At 43.0% G+C, this 12,110-nt stretch overlaps 1 protein-coding gene and 1 non-coding gene across 3 annotated transcripts in view; both read right to left on the minus strand.

Moving 5' to 3' along the window:
• GSG1L (GSG1 like) overlaps positions 1-12,110 on the minus strand; it is a 270,500-nt gene that overhangs the window by 194,962 nt on the left and 63,428 nt on the right. The window lies entirely within an intron of this gene.
• On the minus strand, positions 10,967-11,073 carry LOC116471992 (U6 spliceosomal RNA). Its single transcript, XR_004248920.1, has one exon. It is a non-coding gene; the product is annotated as a U6 spliceosomal RNA (small nuclear RNA).

Consider the following 12,110-nt stretch of genomic DNA (forward strand, 5'->3'; position numbering starts at 1 on the left):
AATGTCTTCAGAAGTATCAGTATTAAATATAATGCAGATATTTTCCCCTGAGTCTATGGTCAGATGGGTTTAGGCTATCTCTGTTGGATGTTTTAAGGTCATAAAACTGTTGCTTCTGTCTGTGAATTTAAGTCTTAGAGCCATTCGATTCTAGACTCTAAGCAAATGGCCATGGTGAGGCCGGGGGACATGTGTGGAGGTCTCCCTGCCCCCGCTGTGCCCCTGGCTGTGCTGGGAAAGGTCAGACGTTATCTTCACAGCTCTGTCCTCTGCCTTGAGCTTTATAGTCGGTGTGTAAACTCAGAACCCAGACAAGCCCTGCTTTTCATAGCCATCCCTGGGTGCCATGTGGGTACTTGGGACCCAGAGTGACTGGGAAAGACATTAGAAAGGTTACTTGTGGGCCGGGCGTGGTGGCTCACTCCTGTAATCCCAGCACTTTGGGAGGCCGAGGAGGGCGGATCACGAGGTCAGGAGATCGAGACCATCTTGGCCAACATGGTGAAACCCCGTCTCTACTAAAATACAAAAACTAGCCAAGCGTGGTGGCGCATGCCTGTAGTCCCAGCTACTCGGGAGGCTGAGGCAGGGGAATCACTTGAACCCAGGAGGCAGAGGTTGCAGTGAGCCGAGATCATGCCACTGCACTCCAGCCTGGCAACAGAGCAAGACTCCGTCTCAAAAAAAAAAAAAAACAGAAAAGATAATCACGTCATAGTTTCAAATTCCTTTCAGTAATTTCAAATCTTAAGGTCATGTCACATTAAATGAAGTAACAGATCATCATAAAATGTCTGAGTCATTTCTAGGTAAAATACTGGAATATTAACTTTTAAACACAAGTTTAAGTTTATATACTTTAAATATATCTGTTAATAAAAAATTAAGGAAACATCTTTCTGAAAAATTATTAAATAGTTTTCATCCACAAATACTGATATAAGACAGTACAAAATTACTTACTTCCTGGGTTTTTCACTGGAAATTAAGGTTACTAGGAGTTGAAATTACAGTAATTTAAACTACTAGATATAAGAGAAACAATTCTATATACAGAGTGTATAAAGAAAGCAAACTGTATTTTAGGTGAAGAAATGTTATTAAAAAGACGTGAGGATGTGGTTTTTGCTGAAGGAAAAGTAGTTTTTTCTAGTTTAGAGGTTACTTAAAGGTTGTTTCAAAATGAAAGAGAAATGGTATAGATAAAAATAAACGAATCTAAAAGTTGAGGTAAGAAAAAAGTAGAAAAAATCTTATAAGCAGTTATAAAGGATTTGCGGGAATTTTATCTGTGTGGTCCAAAGCTGACTGAAATTGGATAGATTTGTTTATAGGATTTTATTAAAATTAGCTTTTGTATTGATAATACACTAATATAAAAGTAAATTTTCATTTTCTCCTTTAAACAAGAATTTATGTCATATTAATAAGAGATAAAATTTTTGTTTACCTTTTCAGTCAATTGCAATTTAAAAAAAAAAAAAAGGAGAGGGCTGGGCCTGGTGGCTCACGTCTGTAATCCCAGCACTTTGGGAGGCCGAGGTGGGCGGATCACGAGGTCAGGAGATCAAGACCATCCTGGCTAACACGGTGAAACCCCGTCTCTACTAAAAATACAAAAGTTAGCCAGCCATGGTGGCGCATGCCTGTAATCCCAGCTACTCGGGAGGCTGAGGCAGGAGAATTGCTTGAACCCGGGAGGCAGATGTTGCAGTGAGCCGAGATTGTGCTGCTGCACTCCAGCCTAGGTGACAAAGCAAGGCTCTGTCTCAAAAAAAAAAGAAAGAAAAAGAAGAAAAGAAAAAGAAAGAAAAAAAGGAGAGAAGGAGAGACAGTTTCATGCTGTCTTTATTAGGGCTTTGGATTACTTGGAAAACTCAGTCTCCTTTCTATCAAAGAGTAAAGGTTTTTGCTTTTTGCCATCTTTGAGTTATCACTTTGGCTAAATGACTATTATTTTGCAGTCACCCAGGATTCTATTTTGATAAAGTGTTTTAAAGCTTTCTTACTTTGATATCAAGTGTTTTAAACTTTTGATATTTGACATACTTCCCAAAAGCAAATTTCAAATTCTAAACTTAAGTCTTCTTGACCCAAACTAACTTAGACATAACAAATAGGCCCCTGAAAGGCCAAGAGAGATATACTAGGCTTATTTGTTATGTTAAAATTATATGGGCCAGGCGCGTTGGTTCACACCTGTAATCCCAGCACTTTGGGAGGCCAAGGCAGGTGAATCACCTGAGGTCAGGAGTTCGAGATCCGACTGCCCAACATGGTGAAACCCCATCTCTGCTAAAAATACAAAAATTAGCCAGGCATGGCGGCAAATGCTTGTAGTCCCAGCTACTTGGGAAGCGGAGGCACGAGAATCACTTGAACCCAGGATGCAGAGGTTGCAGTGTGCTGAGATCACACCACTGTACTCCAGCCTGGGCAACAGAGTGAGACTCAGTCTGACAACAACAAAAAATTATATGGGAAACATTGTCAAATAAGAAATGGTGTTTAACTTTCTTTGAGTTGTATTTGTATAAATGTGTTATTAATATGTGTCCCGAAATTGGAGGAAATTCCTAAAGGTCTGATATGTCATGGTATATGCAGTTAATTGCTTTATTCTGATTCTTTTTCCTAAAAGCTTTTTGCAACCCTAAAGTGCTGCGTCTTCGAGGAAATTCAAGGAAAGGACCCTGACAAGTCATCTTGACTAACAGGTTTCTGATAACTTTGAAGATGATACCATTACGCTAGTAGAAACGTCCAGGGCTCTTAATTAGCTGATGTGTTTATGAGGATTGCTAACCCAACATCACGCAGGACAAGAATTACTCACATGGGTCTGAACTAATAAAGGACTGAAATCATTTTTATGACTTTTTGTTTGAACCATTGCTGTTTCTTTTTATGTTTTGTTTTTCAGAGTCAAAAAATTTTTTTCTTTCTTTTGAGCTATTTATATCTACGGCAATTGGGCAAAGTATATACTTGTGAGCAAAATTGAGACATTTACATTTCCCTCTATCTAATTTCTCCATAATTTGGAAACTATTCATGAATATTCTTATTTTATTACAATATAGTTATTAACATACATTCACTAAGAATACGTTTTCTTTTGCCACTGGACACATTGGAGATACTTATCATGCCAAGGTTTTGACTAGAATGGTGTATTTTTAGATATGATGATTCTGCTTTGAGGAATTGAGGTTGACTTAATAGAGCCAATAAAAGGTCCCCTGGAAAGACTGGCCTAGTTCCTTGTCTTATGGTTCCCTTGCAAGATTCCTGACCTGTGATAAATAAAGAATGTCACTTTCTAGCAGGTCTAGGAACCTCAAGATATTTTGGGACCTCAAGAAGAAAAGAATTCACCCAATTCATACGGGTAGTTCAGGCACATTTTGATGATGAATCTGTGACTTGGCTTCCTAAATCCAGACCTTTACAAGTCTAATTCAAAATTCCTTATGTACGTTCCAGCAAAGCCAACTTAAAAAGAGTCTATGTGGTCAGTCGCTGGTCTTGCTCCACCTTATGCAAATAATCGGGCCAAGTATAGTAAGGCTAAAACTTATTTTGCAAATAAACTGGGTCTTACTATGATTTTTCTTTGGTAGAAAAGGGGAATTGGAGACAGAAAAACTATCTTTCAGAAGAAAACTATAACACACCTGTTATTAGACTCCAGCCTTGACAGTTGTTTCTGAGCTTTTATTATTTGCCTACAATGTGGACTGAATGCTGAATTATTTCCTGGCTACAACAAGTCTCTAAAGGAGAACTGGGTTTTAATTTTCTTCGTGATGTTTTTAGTTTGCTCCCTGATGGAACAGGTTCTCTGTTTTTTGTTTTTTGTTTTTGTTTTTGTTTTTGTTTCATTCTGGCATACAAATTCTCTTTTTGATTGTAGTATTCGTGTGCATTATATATATATTCTTTTTTTGAGATGGATTCTCACTCTATTGCCTGGGCTGGAGTGCAGTGGTGCAATCTTGGCTCACTGAAACCTCTGCCCCCCGGTTCAAGTGATTCTCCTGCCTCAGCCTCCCAAGTAGCTGGGATTACAGGCATGCACCACCACGCCTGGCTAATTTTTGTATTTTTAGTAGAGATGAGGTTTTGCCATGTTGGTCAGGCTGGTCTCGGACTCCTGACCTCAGGTGATCCACCCGCCTCAGCCTCCCAGAGTGCTGGCATTATAGGCGTGAGCCACCGTGCCTGGCCTATATTTCTACTATTCAAATTATTAATGCTATGTATCTCTCATTGTTTTACTTATTCTGAGGAAACCAAAATCATGGTATTCCAAAGACTAGAGATTATTCAACAAAGGCTGCAAATCTCCCTCATTTGGAATCCCACTGGGCCCAATCTATTTCCCATTGCCAGTGCACTGCTGATAAAGCTATACCATACCAAGCGTCCTCCCTCTAGAGCCAGGGACTATCCCAGGAGAGGTGGGTGAGTGAGATTGTAAGGGCAGGTTTCCAGGCATGAAGCGTAAGAAAACAGCCTGTTGCATGGCAAGAGTGATGCCATCTGGAAGCGAAACTCCCATGATGACTGATGTTTCACTCCTGCAGCAAGGTCTTTAAGGAATGCCTGTGGCATAGATGACCCCTCATCAAGATGTTTATCTAACCTCTCTAGTGATGATGAGTTTTGCAACAAAGCCTGAGGTGTGACCAGCTATGCATGTTTTACCCTAAAGGCTTGCTAGATAAAGGATATTTTCAGTTGGGCCCGGTGGCTCACGCCTGTAATCGCAGCACATTGGGAGGCTGAAGCAGATGGATCGCCTGAGGACAGTTTGAGACCACCCTGGCCAGCATGGTGAAACCTCGTCTCTACTAAAAAATACAAAAAAATAAAAATACAAAAACCAACAAACAAAAAAATACATGTGTGGTGATGTGTGTCTGTAATCCCAGTTACTCGGGAGGCTGAGGCAAGAGAATCACTTGAACCTGGGAGGCCGAGGTTGCAGTGAGCTGAGATTGTGCCACTGCACTTCAGCCTGGGCAACAAGAGTGAAACTACATCTCAAAAAAAAAAGGGGGGCGATATTTTCTGGAGGGTGGGTGTGGGGAGCCACTGTCTCTCAGTCACCAGACATATAACTTCTGTTAGTAAGTTCCTATTAATTTTTTTTTCCGAGAAGCCAGATTTGTGAGCCCCATTCTTTGGCCTCTCGGCTCCCTCAGCCTTTGGGAATAGGTTTGCATAGATCTGCTCATTGCAGAACACAGTTCTTCTTCTGTCCTCCCTTGACATACAATTATCCAGCTCTGCTAAAGATGGAAGCAGGAATTTAGGGATCATGGAGTCCACCACCCTCAGTTTCCAGATACGGAAACCACGGCCCAGGGAGGGCCTTGGGTGACTTGAGATCTCATCATGAGTCAGATATTAAGCTAAAGTTGAGACCCACATCCTCCACCTTATAATCTAGAAGAAGGTATGAGAAAATGAGGTCCCCACAGACCCTGCCTACAGAAAATAATAACAGCTAATGTTTATTGAGAACTTACTATGTGCCAGGTGCTACTGAAATGTCCATATATCTAATTCTCATAATAACTACATGAAAGAGGTACTATTATTACACCCATTTTTGAATGGAGAAACAGAAGTACAGTGAGGTTTAGTACCTGAGTCAGGATTCCAGCCCAAGCACTCTAACTCCAGAGTTTCCACTTGCTTTTTGTTGTTGCTGTTGAGATAGAATCTTGCTCTGTCACCCAGGCTGGAGTGCAGTGGCACAATCTTGGCTCACTGCAACCTCCACCTCCCTGGCTCAAGCGATTCTCATGCCTCAGCCTCCCAAGTAGCTGGGACTACAGGCATGTGCCACCATGCCCAGCTAATTTTTTGTAATTTTAGTAAAGACAGGGTTTCACCATGTTGCCCAGGCTGGCCCTGAACTCCTGAGCTCAGGTAATCTGCCAACACAGCCTCCCAAAGTGCTAGGATTACAGGCAAGAGCCACCACGCCTGGCCCAGAGTCCCCACTTTCAATCATATTTGGAGGAATGTAACTTGTAGGAAGGATTTTATCTATTCTGTTGCACTCCAGACAATAGAACCAGGCTCAACAGGCCCAAGGAGAGGGACTCTGCCCAATATAATCAAAGAATGACCCAGCCTCGAAAAAAGCCCCTATGCAATGGCATTAAACTTTCCAATGGTGTAAGTGAGAGAGGAGAAAGGAAGAAACTGGTCAGGCAGGCGGTTAGGGTGGGTCCTTAGTTGAATTCTTTCAAGCAAAAGAACAGCTTGCAGGCACAGATAAGGAAACTTGCACATGGGGGCTTGCCTAAGACGTGCCCATAGCCACACAGATAAGAAAGGCTACACAGATGACTTGCCCAGACATGTCCGCAATGGAAAATTCTGTCCCCTGACACATGTGCAGAAAGGGGAACAAAGCAGTATGCAGTAACTCAAGCTAAGGGCTCACATGTGCACTAAGAGGACAGGGTGGAGCTACCAGAAATTCATGCCTTATGCAAATGAGACACCCAGGCCTCATCCATTTCTTATAAAAGCCTTTGCATTCAACTGTAAAAATGACAACCCTCTTCCAGGCCCCCACTCTGCACAGGAGAGCTTTCTTCTTTTGCTTGTTAAACTTTTCCTCCAATCTCATCATCCTTTGTGTCCATGCTCCTTAATTTTCTTAGTTGTGAGACAAAAAACTCCAGGTGATACCTCATGAGAGACTGCTACAACCGCTACATTGTGGTGCATTGGCGAGACTGTAACATGAGGATAGGAGAAAGGCTTGAACCACCAAGGGGAGATGTTGCCAAGATATTCAAGCAGCTGATGGAGGATGGGGCTGGGCCAGTGTTTTCTCAGGTCCCTCAGGGGGGTTCAGAATGGTGGATGGATGTGGCGTTAAACTACACTGAATTGTGTCATAGGGAACAATTCTCCCTCTAATTCCTTTCCAACTCTTCAGATGACTTCCAAAAGAAAACGTCAGTTTTGTGCAAGTCTGTCTTTAACATTGCTCTAACTCTTGCTGATAATACTTCCTAATACTTCCTGTTTCAAAAAGAAAAAAAGACCACAATATCCAGCTAGAGTTTGATGGCATTATTTTTCTTTTATGCTCACATGTGCACACATGCACAAGCACACGTGCACATATATATTTCTTCTATTTTTGTGGGTTTTACTGGCTTTCCACTCCCAATTTTGATCTAAAGTTCCCCTTTTACATTCATTTTTGTAAGAAGACTGTGAGTCAATAAAAAAAACATAGTAGAAGATGAATATGTGTCTAGAAATAAATTTTAAAAGGTGATATGAAAATAGCCAAAGTCTGGAAACACTGAGATAAAATAATTCTCTGCTTCTAGGCCCACTCCAGGCTGAGAGGTCACAGGGCCACCACATTGCACATAATGGAGCACCATTCACATTGTGGTTTACAGGAACAACATTCCCCGAATTGTGCAGTGCACAGCCTGTGCAGCTGTACACAGCTGCCATGGATATTTTTAGAGTTAGAAATATCCCAAACATACGAGGGAAGAGAGATAATCTTCTGGCCAGCTGCCCTGAAATTGGCAGCCAAAGTTTCTCCCTCCAAATTGTGTTATTTTCTGTTCATGATCTTCCTACAGCATCCCCAAGTTCAGGTGACCACCAGGCATCCCAAGCAGCACTAAGTCTCAACTCAACCTCGAGAAGAATGGGAGAAACAGGCCCAGGGCTCTCCTCAGGGGAGACTCATGAACATAATCCCAGCAAGGCTGCAAAAAGATGAACTGCACGTTCAAGTGTAAAGGCAGCAGGCAGACATTCTCAGACATGAACGCCCTTGGAGAATATAGTATCCATGAGCCATTCTTGAAAAAGCTAGCTGACATTGAAATACAGCTCACCAAGGAAGAATCAAAATAAGCCCAAGAATGGAGAAGTCATAATAAAACCCCACGGTGGGTAAAGAATCTATGTAAACACATAACCAAAATGAAGCAACTGGAGATATTGTAGTCGGAACACCTCAATGCTGTAAAAATCATATAAGCACCAAAAATCGGGAAGTCAGAGGCAGGAAGAACTGTAGTCACCACGTATTTCTTAGAAGAAATCTAATATCAGAAAGATCTTGTTTAAAGATCGCAGGGACACACTTCTATCCCCATCCCCTGCAAAACCACAAAGATAATTATCTCCCCCAAGGTTAAAAGGGCCAGGCAGAAGAGAATGGAGAGTGGAATTTAGGCCTGACATGTGAACACAAAGTGGGCCTCACTTGTCGTGAGGGACACCAGTCCCAATGGCTCTTGAACTCCTGGCCTCAATCAATTCTCCCACCTCAGCCTCCCAAGTAGCTGGGATTACAGGTGCGCACCACCGCACCTGACCCCAGTAGGCTCTCAAACCCAGGCCATTGAAGAAGGACTTCTCAGGTCTTAGGAAGTTCCTGTACTGATTAAAACACACACACACACACACGGACACACACACACACACACACAGCCAGGCACAGTGGCTCACACCTGTAATCCTAGCACTGTGGGAGGCCAAGATGGGAGGATTGCTTGAGCCCAGGAGTTTGAGAGCAGCCTCGGCAACATTGTTTTACTTATTCTGAGAAAACCAAAATCATGGTATTCCAAAGACTAGAGATTATTCAACAAAGGCTGCAATCTAAAAAAAGAAAAAACAACTTTTCTTTAAGTAAAAACACACACAAGAAAATCAACTTACTCTCACCCATACCAACCCAGTCCTAAACAGCGCCCTCTCTCTCTCTCTGTCACTCACACTCATTTCTCTCTAGGTCCATTGCCTCAGCCTCTCCTCTGGCCTCCTTGCCTCCACACCATCAGCCACAGGATACTTGCAGAACCTGTATCTGAATTCTGCTCAGGAACCTCCAATTGCCTTTAGCTCTCACCAGAATTGTGCCCTCAAACACTTATAAAAAATATGGACTCCTAAAGATGCATTTTCTCTGTAACCCAACAATTCCATTTCTTGGAACTCATCTTACATGTGTGCAAAATTACACAAGGTCAAGATCATTCATTGCAACCTTATTTTAATAGCAAAGGACTGGAAATAACCTAAATTTCCATTAATTAAATAAGAAACATACATTCAACTTATGGAAGGATCATGCCCCTTAAAATGAACAAGGCTACTCTCTCTCTCTCTCAGAATATAATTTTAATTAATATTCATGAAGAATATTAATAGTACATGGAAAAGTGGGGACCTCACTGAAGTTTGAGACCCACTGCTCATCCAGAATAAGTCTATACAACTCTGCCTGGCCCTTTTGTCTAGTGTGGTCTCTTGATATTCTCCATCAGATGCTCTATTCATTTTCCATTGCTGCTGTAACGAATTAACACAAACAAAACATAATGGCTGAAACAATACAAAATCTTTACCTTATAAATCTTTTGCCTTTTTCTTTTTCTTTTTTATTTTTTAGACAGTGTCTCACTCTGTGCATTGGCGCGATCTCGGCTCACTGCAGACTCTGCCTCCCAGGCTCAATCGGTTCTCCTGCCTCAGCCTCCTGAGTAGCTGAGATTACAGGCATGTGCCACCACACTTGGCCAATTTTTGTATTTTTTAGTACAGAGAGGGTTCCGTCATGTTGGCCAGGCTGGTCTCGAACTTCTGACTTCAGGTGATCCACCCACCTCGGCCTCCCAAAGTGCTGGGATTCCAGGCATGAGCCACCACGCCTGGCCTTATTTTACAATTCTATAGGTCAGGAGTCCACCATGGTTCTCACTAGGCTAAAATCAAGGTGTAGGCCCAGCCACATCCCCTAGAGGAGGCTCCAGGGAAGATGGCATGTCCTTGCCTCTTCCACCTTCTCCTGGATGTCCACATGCTTTGACTCGTGGTTCCCAATGTTCGAAACCAGCCATGTCAAATCTCCCTTCTTTCACAGACACACCTCTCCCTCTGCCTATAGCTGGGAAGTGTTCTCCACTTTTTTTTTTTTTTTTTTTTTGAGACAGAGTCTTGCTCTGTTCACCCAGGCTGGAGTGCAGTGGTGCGATCTCGGCTCACTGCAACCTCTGCCCCCTGGGTTCAAGCAATTCTCCTGCCTCAGCCTCCCAAGTAGCTGGGATTACAGGCACCCGCCACCACGGTTCTCCACTTTTAAGGACTCATGGAATGAGGTCAGACCCATTTGGATACTCCAGGATAACCTCCCATCTCAAAATCCTTAATGTAATCACATCTGAGAAAGTCCCTTTGCACCATGTAAGCTAACACAGTCACGGGCTGGGTTACAAAGTTTGTGCTGTGGACATCTTTGCTTGTTTCTACTGTTTATTTTATTTATTTTTATTGTTATTATTTATATTGTTTTATTTCAGTGCTTTAGGGGTACAAGTGGTTTTTGGTTACATGGGTGAATTGTGTAGTGGTGAAGACTCAGATTTTGGCGCCCCCATTACCCAAGCAGTGTCCATCGTACCCAATATGTAGTTTTTCATCCCTCACCTCCCTCCCACCCTCTCCACTCTTCTTTTTTTTTTTTTTTTTTTTTTTTTTTTGAGATAGAGTCTCACTCTGCTACCCAGGCTGCAGTGCAGTGGCACGATCTTGGCTCACTGTAACCTCCCCATCCCAGCTTCAAGCAATTCTCCTGACTCGGCCTCCCAAGTAACTGAGATTACAGGCATGCGGCACCACTCCTAGCTTTTTGTATTTTTAGTAGAGACGGGGTTTCACCATGTTGGCCTCGTTGGTCTTGAACTCCTGACCTCAGGTAATTCACCCACCTCGGCCACCATAGTGCTGGGATTACAGGTGTGAGCCACCGAGCCTGGCCCCTCCCCACTTCTGAGTCTTTCATGTCCACCGTACCACTCTACGTGCTTTGCATACCCATAACTTAGCTCCCATTTATAAGTAAGAACATAGAGTCTGGTTTTCTATTCCGGAGTTACTTCACTTAGAATAATGGAAAAATATGGAACGCTTCATGAATTTGTGTGTTATCCTTGTGCAGAGGCCATGCTAATTTTCTCTATATCATTCCAATTTTAGTGTATGTGCTGCCAGAGCAAGCACTGATGTGGACATCTTTGGAGTGGGCGACATTATTCTACCTAGCATAGATACCCTATATCCCCAGCTACCAAAGCATTTGTCACATCTCATCAAACACAAGACCTCACCAGGCACGGTAGCTCCCGCCTGTAATCCCAGCATTTTGGGAAGTCAAGGCAGGAGGATTGCTTGAGGCCAGGAGCTCAAGGTCAGCCTGGGCAACATAGTAAGACCCCATCTCTACAAAAATTAAAAAATTAGCTGGGCATGATGGCATGAACCTCTAGTCCCAGCTACTCGGGAGGCTGAGGCAGGAGGATCATTTAAGCCCAGTTCAACATTGCAGTGAGCTGTGATCGCGCCACTGCCCTCCAGCCTGAGCAACAGAGTGAAACCTTGTTTCTAAAAAATAAATCAATAAATATTTTTTTAAAAAAAACCCAAGACTTCATGACTGTGGACCAGTCCCTCCACCTGAAATGCTTTCTCATCTGCCCAAATGCTACTCAGACGTTCAAGGCTGAACTCAAAAGCCCCTTCCTCCGTGAAGCCCTCTCTGATTTCCCCCAGAGTTAATGACACAGCCAGCACTTTTAAAAAGTCCCCCTATATGACACGTGTCACTTGGCATTTGAATTTATGTTTACTTATACATCTCTCAGTAGCCTGCAAGCAATTTAAGAGTGAAAACGGACATATTCAACCACACGTCCCCACCATTCATCACAATGCCTAGAGCGTAATAGGGTTTAATATTTAATAATCAATGATTGGGCCAGGCACGGTGGCTCACACCTGTAATCCCAGCACTTTAGGAGGCCAAGGCAGGTAGATCACTTGAGGGTAGGAGTTCAAGACCAGCCTGGCCAACATGGTGAAACCCCATCTCTACTAAAAACACAAAAATTAGTTGTGTGTGGTGGTGCATGCCTGTAATGCCAGCTACTCAGGAGGCTGAGGCACGAGAATCACTCGAACCTGGGCGGCTTCAAGGGTTGCAGTGAGCTGAGATCGCACCACTGCACTCCAGCCTGGGCCACAGAGCAAGACTCTGTCTC

Source organism: Hylobates moloch, unplaced genomic scaffold, assembly GCF_009828535.3.
Source record: "Hylobates moloch isolate HMO894 unplaced genomic scaffold, HMol_V3 SCAFFOLD_6, whole genome shotgun sequence".
Lineage (NCBI taxonomy): Eukaryota > Metazoa > Chordata > Mammalia > Primates > Hylobatidae > Hylobates > Hylobates moloch.